We start from the raw sequence: 13185 nt of genomic DNA, 5'->3' as shown, positions 1-13185 counted from the left end.
CCCAATAAGCTTTATGTTCAATCTCTACCGGTAGGTGACATGCTTTGCCATATACAAGCCGGAAGGGGCTCATGCCAATGGGTGTCTTGTAAGCCGTTCGATAGGCCCACAATGCATCGGAGAGTTTAATGCTCCAATCTTTCCTATTCGGCTTTACAATCCTTTCCAATACATGCTTGATTTCCCGGTTAGAGACTTCGGCTTGGCCGTTTATCTGAGGGTGGTAAGCCGTGGCGACTTTGTGGATGATGCCATATTTTCTCATGAGGCCGTCTATTCTTTTATTGCAAAAGTGGGATCTTTGGTCACTTATGATTGCTCTTGGGGCGCCAAAGCGACAAATGATGTTGTTCCTCACAAAAGAATACACAACATTAGCGTCATCCGTTCGGGTGGGGATTGCCTCAACCCATTTTGACACATAATCGACGGCTAACAAGATGTAGAGAAAACCATTGGAGTTTGGAAATGGTCCCATGAAGTCGATTCCCCATACGTCAAAGATTTCGCAAAAAAGCATATTTTGTTGGGGAATTTCGTCCTTCTTGGAAATATCTCCAAACCTAATACATTGGGGACAAGATTTGCAATAGAGAGAAGCATCTTTGAGAAGAGTTGGCCACCAAAATCCGCAATCAAGGATTTTTCTTGCCGTTCTTTGGGGCCATAGTGACCACCTCCTTCGGAAGCATGGCAAGCGTCCAAGATTACTTGGAATTCGGTTTGAGGTATGCACCGTCGCACTATTTGATCCGCTCCACACCTCCACAAATAGGGATCATCCCAAATATAGTATTTGGATTCGCTTTTCAGCTTATCCTTTTGGTGTTTGTTGAGATTGGGAGGGAAAGTGCGTGAAACCAAATAGTTTGCTATTGGGGCATACCAAGGAACCACTTCCGAGATTTCATGCAAAGCATCTAAAGGAAAGGAATCATTGATAGGAGTGGTGTCGCCTTTTGTGTGTTCGAGGCGACTTAAATTGTCCGCCACTAGGTTTTGGGCACCGCTCCTATCTTTGATTTCCAAGTCAAATTCTTGTAATAAGAGCACCCAACGAATTAATCTCGGTTTGGATTCCTTTTTTGCCAACAAGTACTTTAGTGCCGCGTGATCCGAGTACACTACTACCTTGGAACCAAGAAGATAGGCTCGGAACTTGTCCAAAGCAAAAACAATAGCTAGAAGTTCCTTTTCGGTAGTGGTGTAGTTGGATTGGGCTCCGTCTAATGTTTTGGAAGCATAAGCTATGACATAGGGAATCTTACCTTCGCGTTGTGCTAACGCGGCTCCTATCGCATAATTCGAAGCATCACACATGATTTCAAAGGGTTGAGTCCAATTGGGTCCTCGTACAATAGGGGCTTGTGTCAATGCTACCTTGAGTTTGTCATATGCTTCCATACATTCCTTGCTCATCTCAAATTCGGTGTCTTTTTGTAGTAATCGAGAGAGAGGTAAGGCCACCTTGCTAAAGTCCTTGATGAATCTCCGGTAGAATCCTGCATGTCCAAGAAAAGAACGGACTTCCCTCTCGGAGGAGGGGTAAGGTAAACTGGATATGACATTTATTTTTGCCGGATCTACGGAGATGCCTTCCTTTGATACTATGTGTCCCAAAACAATACCTTGTTTGACCATGAAATGACATTTTTCAAAATTTAAGACAAGGTTTGTTTTGGTGCATCTTTCTAAGATTTTTTCAAGGTTACCTAAGCAATGCTCAAATGACTCACCATACACACTAAAATCATCCATGAAAACTTCCATTGATTGCTCTAGAAAGTCCGCAAATAGGCTCATCATGCATCTTTGGAACGTTGCCGGTGCATTGCATAGGCCAAATGGCATACGCTTGTAAGCATACGTTCCAAAGGGGCAAGTAAATGTGGTTTTTTCTTGGTCTTCTAGAGCAATATGAATTTGGAAGTATCCGAAGTAGCCATCAAGAAAACAATAGTATGATTTACCGGCTAACCGATCAAGCATTTGATCGATAAATGGTAGTGGAAAGTGGTCTTTTCTTGTGGCCGCATTCAATCTTCGGTAGTCTATGCATACTCTCCAAGAATTCTGCACTCTTGTTGCTATAAGTTCACCACTTTCGTTTTTGATTGTTGTCACTCCGGACTTCTTTGGCACTACTTGGACCGGGCTTACCCATTCACTATCCGAGATAGGATAGATGATGTCCGCCTCAAGTAGCTTAGTGACTTCTTTCTTTACCACCTCAAGAATAGTTGGGTTGAGTCTCCTTTGAGGTTGTCGGACCGGTCTTGCTCCTTCTTCAAGAAATATGCGGTGCTCGCATACTTGGGGGCTTATTCCCACTAGATCCGCCAAACTCCACCCAATTGCCCTTTTGTTTTTCCTCAATACATTCAGCAATTTTTCTTCTTGTTGAGGAGTTAACTCTTGTGCAATTATCACGGGTAGCTTTTGGGCTTCATCAAGGTATGAATACCTTAAGTGAGGTGGTAGTGGCTTCAATTCCATCTTCTTGTCATTCCTTGAAGTTTGAGTTTCCGGATGGCTTGTATAATGTGTGGTATTTAGTTCGCTTGACTCTTCATTTGCCTCTTTGACCATGTACTTCTCATCTACTCTTGCAAGATGCACTTCGGCTACTATGTTATCGATTGGGTCACACCGAAATAGAGAATGGTTCTCCGGTGGATGCTTCATTGCTTCCTCTAGGCTAAAGCTTACAATTCTTCCATCAATTTCAAATGAGTAGTTCCCCGAATAAGCATCAAGCTTAAATCTAGAAGTTCTCAAGAAGGGCCTTCCAAGTAGGATAGAGGATGCTCTCTCGGTTTCGCTTGACGGCATTTCAAGGACATAGAAGTCAATCGGGAACACCAACCCCTTTATATTCACCAATACATCTTCCGCAACACCCGCTACGGTTATTATGCTTTTATCCGCTAGGACAAATCTTGTCGTCGACCTTTTTAGTGGGGGCAAGTTCAATACCCGATAAACGGAGAGCGGAATGATGCTAACACATGCTCCGAGGTCACACATACAATCTCTAAATTGAACTCCATTGACGGTGCAAGTGACCATACAAGGGCCCGGGTCATCACACTTCTCCGGTAATGTTCCCATCAAAGCGGAAATAGAACTCCCCAATGGGATGGTTTCCAATTCAAGAATTCTATCCTTGTTTATGCATAAATCTTTGAGGAATTTAGCATATCTAGGAACTTGATGGATGGCATCGAAGAGGGGGATGGTTACCTCAACTTTCTTGAACATTTCTACCATTTTGGGGTCAAGTTCTATGCGCTTTTTTGCTTTCTTTGCAAGTGTTGGAAATGGAAGTGGTTGAGCAATTTCTTCTTCCAAGGTTCTTTTGGCCTTGGTTGTCTCCCTTGTTGGTTGGGCTTCATCTTCAACTGTGGCTTGTGGTGTCTCCTCTTCTACTACCTCTTCTATATCTATTCTCTCTTCCCCTTGGGCGGTTGTGATAGGACTTGGGTCCTTTGCTTCCTTCTCTTTTAGTTGTGTACCGGATCTAAGGGTAATGGCATTGATGCCCCCTTTTGGATTTGGTTGAGGTTGAGAGGGAATGGCACTTTGGATTGGGGGATGAGGAGTGGGGGTCGATGGTGTGTCCATACGTGCAAGAAGAGCTTGTAATGTAGAGGTGAGGCCGGTGAGGCCGGAAGCAAGTGTGTTTTGTAATTCCTTTTGGCCTTGGATGATGGTCCGGAGTGTTTCGTCTTGGTTGGAGGGGGTGGTTGCATATGTGAGTTGAGGAGCTTGTGATTGATTGGGTGGTGGTCTTTGATGTGGTGGTTGATATGTTTGGTAGTTTCTTTGTGGGTTTTGTTGATTGTATGGTTGATTTTGTAAGTTGTATGGTCGGTTTTGTGAGAAATTTTGCGAGTTGTTGTTCCATCTTTGACCTCCTCCATTGTTGTTGTTATCCCTATTCCCTTGTTGATGATTGTCTTTCCAATTTTGATTATTGTGTCCACTTCCTTGGTTGTAGCCTCCTCCTTGATAAGGGTGCCCTTGGTTAGGATTACCTCCTTGGTAGTACCCTTGATTGGGGCGGTCATAGAAATTATGGGTGGCCACCAAAGTGTTGTCTTCTTGAAGGTTTGGGCACTCATCCGTGTAGTGAGAGTAGCAAGAGCAAATGCCACATACTCTTTGAGGGACCAATTGTTGTTGGTTGTGTTGTTGAGATGGTGGAGGGTGTTGTTGATATGATTGAGGTTGTTGTGGTTGTTGTTGATTCAATTGGAGTTGCCTCAAGACGGATGTCATCTCATTCAAGGAGTGAGTTAGAGCGGTGGCTTCACTACTAGTTGATATCTCGTTCACGGTCCTTGGACGGTTGACTCTTCGCCTCATATGTTGATTGGATTCGGCTAAGTCAATAATAAGTTGCCATGCCTCCTCCGCGGTTTTATATTTGGACAAAGAATCATTGCTAGAAGTGTCCAAGAGGGTTCTATCTTGCTCTCGCATCCCTTGACATATGTATCCAAGCAATACTTGAGTGTCGAGCATGTGATTAGGGCACGCATCTAGTAGTTTGCGAAACCGTTCCCAATACTCATATAGTGGTTCCGTCTCACCTTGCACAATACAAGACATTTCTTTCCTTAGCCTATCCATCTTTTCCGGGGGCAAGAATTTATCCAAGAATCCCCTTCTAAGTAGGTCCCAATCGGAGGTAACTTCACTAGAGAGAGTGTAGAACCATTCTTTGGCCTTGTCCTCAAGAGAGAAAGGGAAAGCAAACAACCATATAGCAACTTCATCGGACCCTTCCCGTCTAGTAGTCGAGCATATGCGGTGGAAGTCTTTGAGATGTCGAATAGGGTCTTGTGCGGGAAGCCCGTGAAACTTGGGTAGGAGGTTGATCAAAGTGGTCTTCAATTCAAAATTCGCATTCAAATTGGGGTGAGTTACATGAAGGGGTTGAAGGACATAATCCGGTGCACCCGCTTCCTTGATGGTAACTCTCCTTGGAGCGTCCATGGTATTAGTACCTAAAACAAAAGAAGAATTGTTAGTGAGATTGATGGGAGTATGATTAATGTCTTCTTTGAGTGACGGTTCAATGTTCACTTGTAGTAAGGTGGTTGAGGTGGTGAAAACCTCTTCACCCTTTCCAAATCTTAGCCGCCTCCGAGCTTGCCTAATATGAAACAAAGTTCGTTCTATTTCCGGATCAAAAGGGGCTAAGCTCGGATTCGGTTGTGAACGCGTCATGCAATGAAGGGGAAATGGAATTCATTGTAACGATGAGGAGTTAGTCAATTGAGCAATTTACAATGAAGTGCAACTATGTACATATATACATACTTAATCCAAAACAATAACATGGCACACTAAGCAAAGTCCCCGGCAACGGCGCCATTTTGACAAATAGATTTTTGCCGGTATAGAAATTATCAAATGATCAATCGTAGTATAGTCTAAACCGACACAAAATCCTTCATCAAACAAATCTACAATCTATATCCGAGAGTACTAGTCTCCCGAGTCGTTCTCCCTTGGAATTGCCAAAGTGTGCATCTTATTGATTTAGTAAGCTTTGTTGGAATTCTTTGAAGGTTTTAGCAAAGCAATGAGAAACAAACAATCAATTATCAAAAGACTTGGCTTAGGGTTGGCATTAGAAATCCTATCCTTATAGTCCATTCAATGTTGACAACAATTAGGCCTTGCTCCATTTAGTTATCCCCTAGGTATAGAGGAAGGTCAAATGAAAGTAATCAACTTGAGTCACAAGTCCTAGCTTCACCTTATGGGAATCTAGCTTTAGTGCACTCCAAGCCAACTAGCAATCCCTAATTCCAAATCAACTATTGATACACTATTCAACTTCTTCCAAAGACCAAACCCTATGCCAAGTGTGCGAATTCTACTCCATAGCTAGTGTTGTCATTTTATCAAACATGTGATGAGCAAGAAGGAAAGTCATAGTAAAATGAGAAGAAAAGTCAAATTGAAAGTATTGCAACACAAAGATCTAACAACAAGTCTCAAAGAGTAGCAATGAAAATCCAAAATAGAGATGAAATCCAAAATTACAAAGTTGAATTCTAGATCTATGAGAATTGATCAATTGTATCTACTACTTGAAATTGGAGAAGAAAATCTATGACATGAACAAAGTGGAGTGAGAATTGTAGTGGATCTCACCAAAAAGTCATTGAAAATTCAGAAATTAGATGAGGATGAACCCTAGTGAAGCTTGGAATCTCCCTCTTCTTCTCCCAAAAAATGTAACTAACTCTCTCTTCTCTCCAAAAAAAAGGAAAAATATCTAGATCTAGAAGAAATGAACTAAAAGTGTCCTTAACCCTTGTTCCTTTGGTCTTCTTAAGCTTTTCCCGCCAAGGTGTTTCTCCAAGAGTGGAATCCTTAACTGCCTCCACGCCTAGGTCACGTGACTTCTTAAAAAATCATATTCGCAAATCGGCGCGCACGCGCAAGGCACGCGCGCGCGCCGTTGAGACGTCTTGTAATGTGCGCGGACGCGTGATGTACGCGTACGCGCCCATGAAGATCCTGGCTTAGCCGCTTCTCAAGCCGGCTCTTGGCTTTGGCTTCGCGTTGCTCTATCCGCGCGGGCGCGCCAGGTGCGCGCACGCGCCCATGCGGAAACCTTCAAAGCTTAATCCTCATGCTTCCTTCTTTTGTACCCGTCTTCCTTCTCTCTTTCGGTCCATTCCTATTCTATATCCTGAAACCACTTAACACACAAGTCACGGCATCGAATGGCATCAAGAGAAGATTAGAAATGTATCTATTTTAGTGCAAAACAAGCATGTTTTCATTCATGAGGCAAAACTAGGGAAGGAATGCAAAATCTTGTATTTTCATATGGAAAGTGTGTGGAATCATTGATAAAACCCCTGAAATCATCACAAGATAAATCCTCAAATTGGGGTTTGTCAACGCCCCAGCTACTGGTTCTATCTGGGACAAGTGATCAGCTACCTGGTTCTCTGTCCCTTTTCTGTCTCTTATTTCTATATCAAACTCTTGCAGAAGCAACACCCATCTTATGAGCCTGGGTTTTGAATCCTGTTTTGTGAGTAGATATTTAAGAGCAGCATGGTCAGTATACACAATCACTTTTGAACCTACTAAATAGGATATAAACTTGTCAATGGCATAAACCACTGTAAGTAACTCTTTTTCTGTGGTTGTGTAATTCTTCTGTGCATCATTTAAAACACGACTGGCATAGTAAATGACGTGCAGAAGCTTGTTATGCCTTTGTCCCAACACTGCACCAATGGCATAGTCACTGACATCACATATTAATTCGAATGGTAATGTCCAGTCTGGTGCAGAGATGACTGGTGTTGTGACCAGCTTGGCTTTCAGGGTCTCAAACGCCTGCAGACACTCTGTGTCAAACACAAATGGCGTGTCAGCAGCTAGCAGGTTGCTTAGAGGTTTTGCAATTTTTGAAAAATCTTTTATGAACCTCCTGTAGAATCCTGCATGTCCCAAAAAGCTTCTTATTGCTTTTACATTGGCAGGTGGTGGTAATTTTTCAATCACCTCCACCTTGGCTTGATCCACCTCTATTCCCTTGCTTGAAATTTTGTGTCCAAGGACAATTCCTTCAATCACCATAAAGTGACATTTCTCCCAGTTTAAAACCAGGTTAGTCTCTTGGCATCTTTTCAGCACAAGTGCTAGATGACCAAGACAGGAGCTGAATGAGTCTCTAAATACTGAGAAGTCATCCATGAAGACTTCCAGGAACTTCTCTACCATATCAAAGAAGATGGAGAGCATGCACTTCTGAAAAGTTGCAGGTGCATTGCATAGACCAAAAGGCATTCTTCTGTAAGCAAATACGCCAGAAGGACATGTGAATGCTGTTTTCTCTTGATCTTGAGGGTCCACTGCAATTTGATTATAGCCTGAATAGCCATCCAAAAAGCATTAATAATCATGACCCGCTAGTCTTTCTAGCATTTGGTCTATGAATGGTAAAGAAAAATGATCCTTTCTGGTGGCTGTATTGAGCCTTCTGTAGTCAATACACATACGCCACCCTGTAACTGTTCTTGTAGGAACCAGTTCATTGTTTTCATTATGAACCACTGTCATGCCTCCCTTCTTGGGGACAACTTGGACAGGGCTCACACAGGGGCTATCAGAAATAGGATAAATAATCCCAGCCTCTAGTAACTTAGTGACCTCTTTCTGCACCACCTCCTTCATGGCTGGATTTAGCCACCTCTGTGGTTGAACCACTGGCTTGGCATTATCTTCCAATAAGATTTTGTGCATGCATCTTGATGGGCTAATGCCCTTAAGATCACTTATGGACCACCCAAGAGCTGTCTTGTGTGTCCTTAGCACTTGAATCAGTGCTTCCTCTTCCTGTGAATTTAAAGCAGAGCTTATGATCACTGGAAAAGTGTCACCTTCTCCCAGAAATGCATACTTCAGGGAGGGTGGTAGTGGCTTGAGCTCGGGTTTAGGAGGCTTATCCTCTTCCTGAGGAATTTTCAGAGGTTCTTTTATTTCCTCTGGTTCCTCCAGATCAGGCTGAACATCTTTAAAGATATCCTCTAGCTCTGATTCGAGACTCTCAGTCATATTGATCTCTTCCACTAAAGAGTCAATAATATCAGTGCTCATGCAGTCATTTGATGTGTCTGGATGCTGCATAGCTTTGACAGCATTCAACTTGAACTCATCCTCATTGACTCTCAGGGTCACTTCCCCTTTTTGTACATCAATAAGAGTTCGTCCAGTTGCTAGGAAGGGTCTTCCTAGAATGAGAGTTGCACTCTTGTGCTCCTCCATTTCCAGCACTACAAAGTCAGTGAGAAAGGCAAATGGCCCAACCTTGACAATCATGTCCTCAATTATGCCTGATGGATATTTAATGGAGCCATCAGCAAGTTGGAGACATATCCGGGTTAGTTTGACTTCTTCAGTCAACCCAAGCTTTCTGATAGTGGATGCAGGTATTAGGTTAATACTTGCTCCAAGGTCACATAGAGCTGTCTTGGTGCAAGCACCCTCTAATGTGCATGGTATCATAAAGCTTCCTGGATCTTAAAGCTTTTCTGGTAAGCTTTTTAGGATGACTGCACTGCATTCTTCAGTAAGAAACACTCTTTCAGTTTCTCTCCAATCCTTCTTATGACTTAAGATCTCTTTCATGAACTTAGCATAAGAGGGTATTTGCTCAAGTGCCTCTGCAAACGGAATCTTTATTTCAAGAGTCCTGAGATAGTATGCAAAGCGGGCAAATTGTTTATCCTATTCCGCTTGGCGAAGTTTCTGAGGATAAGGCATCTTGGCTTTATATTCTTCAACCTTAGTTGCTGCAGGTTTATTCCCTACAGAGGTGGTTGGAGAAGCCTTCTTAGAGGAGTTACTATCAGCACTCTCAGGTGTCTGATTTCTCATTGGCGTTTGAATGCCAGGATTGGGTGCAGGATGGGCGTTTAACGCAAGCTTCCCACCCTTTTCCGGCGTTTGAACGCCAGAACTGGGCAAGGAATGGGCGTTTAACGCCAACTTTTCCCCCTTTTCTGGCGTTTGAACGCCAGAAGTATTCCTCTCTGGGCTCTTACTGTCCTCAGAGGGATGTTGGGCAGTGGTTTGGTTATCCTCTGTTAGTTGTTCCTTTCTTGGCTTTTTGCCACTTTGAACTGATACATTCAGTGTCCTCCCACTCCTTAATTTAACAGCTTGGCATTCTTCTGTTATCTGTTTAGATAGCTGCTGTCTTGTCTGATTCAATTGTGCTTCCATATTCTTGTTAGCATTTTTAGTGTCTTGGAGCATCTCTTTAAATTCTGCTAATTGTTTTGTCATAAGGAGTAATTGCTGATTAAGCTCAACAATCTGTTCTTGAGGATTAAGATCAGTAGTTACTGCCATAGCTTCTTCTTTTGTAGAGGACTCACTGTTTGAGTACAGATGTTGATTTCTAGCAACTGTATCTATGAGTTCTTGAGCCTCTTCAATTGTTTTTCTCATGTGAATAGATCCACCAGCTGAGTGATCTAGGGACATCTGAGCTTTTTCTGTAAGCCCATAGTAAAAGATGTCTAACTGTACCCACTCTGAAAACATTTCAGAAGGACATTTTCTCAGCATCCCTCTGTACCTCTCCCAGGCATTATAAAGGGATTCATGATCCTCTTGTTTAAAGCCTTGGATGTCCAGCCTTAGCTGTGTCATCCTTCTTGGAGGGTAAAATTGATTCAGGAATTTGTCTGTTAATTGCCTCCATGTTTTTATGCTTGATGTGGGTTGGTTATTTAACCACCTCTTAGCTTGATCTTTTACAGCAAATGGAAATAATAATAATCTGTAGACATCCTGATCCACTTCTTTATTACGTACTGTGTCAGCAATTTGTAAGAACTGTGCCAGAAACTCAGTAGGTTCTTCCTGCAGAAGACTGGAATACTGGCAATTTTGCTGAACCATGATAATGAGCTGAGGGTTTAGCTCAAATCTGCTTGCTTTGATGGGAGGTATACAGATGCTACTCCCATATGCAGCTGTAATGGGGTTAGCATATGACCCTAGAGTCCTTCTGGACAGCTCACTTCCACTTAGGTCCATGATGGAGAAAAGGGAATTGATATGAATTATATTTTTTTGTTTTTATTTTATTTTAATTAAAAGTAACCGAAATTAATAAAATAAAATAAATGGAAAATAAAATAAAATTTCGAAAACTAAAAGAAAATAAAATCAAAGCAAATTGAAAACTAAATTAATTAATTGATTAAAAAGATTTTGAAAAGAGCAATAAAAAAGATATGATTGAAAATTATTTTGAAAAAGATTTGATTGAAAAGATATGATTCAAGAAATTAAAAAGATTTGATTTTTTTTGAAAAAGATTTGAGAAAAAAAAGAAATCAAATTTTTTTTTGAAATTAGAATTTTGACTTGACTAAAAAATATGATTTTGAAAATCTTTGACTAAGTTAATGCAAAATTTCGAATTTTTGAATTTTTAATGAGGAAAGAGAAAAACAACAAAATGACACTAAACTTAGAAATTTTAGATCAAAACACAGAGAACAAACAAGAAAACTTTGAATGTCAAGATGAACACCAAGAACACTTCGAAGATCAAGATGAACACCAAGAACAAATTTTTGAAAAATTTTTAAGTAAATAAAAGCACAAAAACACCAAACTTAAAATTTTTAGAAAATCAAACACAAATTTTCGAAAATTTAAGGGAAAACACAAAAAAGACACCAAACTTAGAATTTTTAAAGATCAAGAAAGAACTAGGAACATGCAAATTCGAAAAATTAAAAGAAAATAAAAGCATGCAATTGACACCAAACTTAAAATATGAAACTAAACTCAAATAAAAGACTCTAAACCAACAAAAATAAAATATTTCTAATCTAAGCAACAAGATAAACCGTCAGTTGTCCAAACTCGAACAATCCCCGGCAACGGCGCCAAAAACTTGGTGCATGAAATCACAATCACACTTTTGTAATTCCGCACAACTAACCAGCAAGTGCACTGGGTCGTCTAAGTAATACCTTACGTGAGTAAGGGTCGATCCCACGGAGATTGTCGGCTTGAAGCAAGCTATGGTTATCTCGTAACTCTTAGTCAAGATATCAATAACTCTGAGATTTAATTGTAAAAAGTAGAAGAACATGAAATAAATACTTCTTTTGCAGTAACGGAGAATAGGTTGAGGTTTTGGAGATGCTCCATCTTCTGAATCTCTGCTTTCCTACTGTCTTCTTCTTCAAGCACGCAAGGCTCCTTCAATGGCAAGCTGTATGTTGGGTTTCACCGTTGTCAATGGCTACCTCCCGTCCTCTCAGTGAAAATGTTCAACGCGCTCTGTCACAGCACGGCTAATCATCTGTTGGTTCTCGATCATGTCGGAATAGAATCCAGTGATTCTTTTGCGTCTGTTACTAACGCCCCACAATCACGAGTTTGAAGCTCGTCACAGTCATTCAATCCTTGAATCCTACTCAGAATACCACAGACAAGGTTTAGACCTTCCGGATTCTCAAGAATGGCCGCCAATGGATTCTAGCTTATACCACGAGGATTCTGATGCTGACTTTGAACGCCGGTTTGGGCCATCAAATCTTGGGCAAAGTATGGACTATTATATATTGCTGGAAAGCCCTGGATGTCTACTTTCCAACGCAATTGAGAGCGCACCAATTGGGCTTCTGTAGCTCCAGAAAATCCACTTTGAGTGGAGGGAGGTTAGAATCCAACAGCATCTGCAGTCCTTTTCAGCCTCTGAATCAGATTTTTGCTCAGGTCCCTCAATTTCAGCCAGAAAATACTTGAAATCATAGAAAAATACACAAACTCATAGTAAAGTCCAAAAAAGTGAAGTTTAAATAAAAACTAATAAAAATATAATAAAAACTAACTAAAACATGCTAAAAACATACTAAAAACAATGCCAAAAAGCGTATAAATTATTCGCTCATCAATGGTACTTCCGTATTATTTTATGGAACTATTATCTACAACTAGCACTTGACTATATGGTCTTTCTTATTTAATTCATTTGTTTGGTTTAATTTGTTGAAATTGAAACATAACAAAACGGGTACCATACTTTGTACTTTTTCTTTCAATACTTTGTATGCAATTTTTCTTGTTTTGTTTAGATGGATGCATGTGGTAGAAAATGTTGTGTGATCATAACAAACCGCAATTGCTTTTCACTTGGAACCAATATGAGTAGTTTGGTTTATGAGCCTAGTTGTCCCCTGTGAAGTTTCAAGTCATTTGGTTCAATAGATAAAATTGTATGATTTTTGAAATAAGCTTTTTGTGCAAAAATTATGTAAAAATTAATAAATTTGTACATTCTTGTTTTAATTGTAGTATGAAGTTAAAAACCCTAGTAATTCACCATAAACTTATAGTTATATGATAATTTTTATATGAATTTACTAAGTGATTGCACTTTCTAGGCTTTTTATTGTGGCACCCTATTGTAGTAGCAACTTGTGAAATTCCTATAAAGTTTTATATTAACCTGATTGAGTTGGAACCAAATCTGGTGTAAGAATGTGATCCATAGAGCATTCACACTAGAGTTTGGAACATAAGAAGCACTCTATGAATTTTTAAAAATTTTGAGAAGTAGGGTTGTATTTTGAAACATTATTGATTTGATTTGAATTTAAGCTAGTGTTT

Source organism: Arachis hypogaea, chromosome 13 (genome assembly GCF_003086295.3).
Source record: "Arachis hypogaea cultivar Tifrunner chromosome 13, arahy.Tifrunner.gnm2.J5K5, whole genome shotgun sequence".
NCBI classification, from domain to species: domain Eukaryota; kingdom Viridiplantae; phylum Streptophyta; class Magnoliopsida; order Fabales; family Fabaceae; genus Arachis; species Arachis hypogaea.
The sequence above is the reverse complement of the archived record's forward strand: the minus strand, read 5'-3'. Positions refer to the sequence as shown.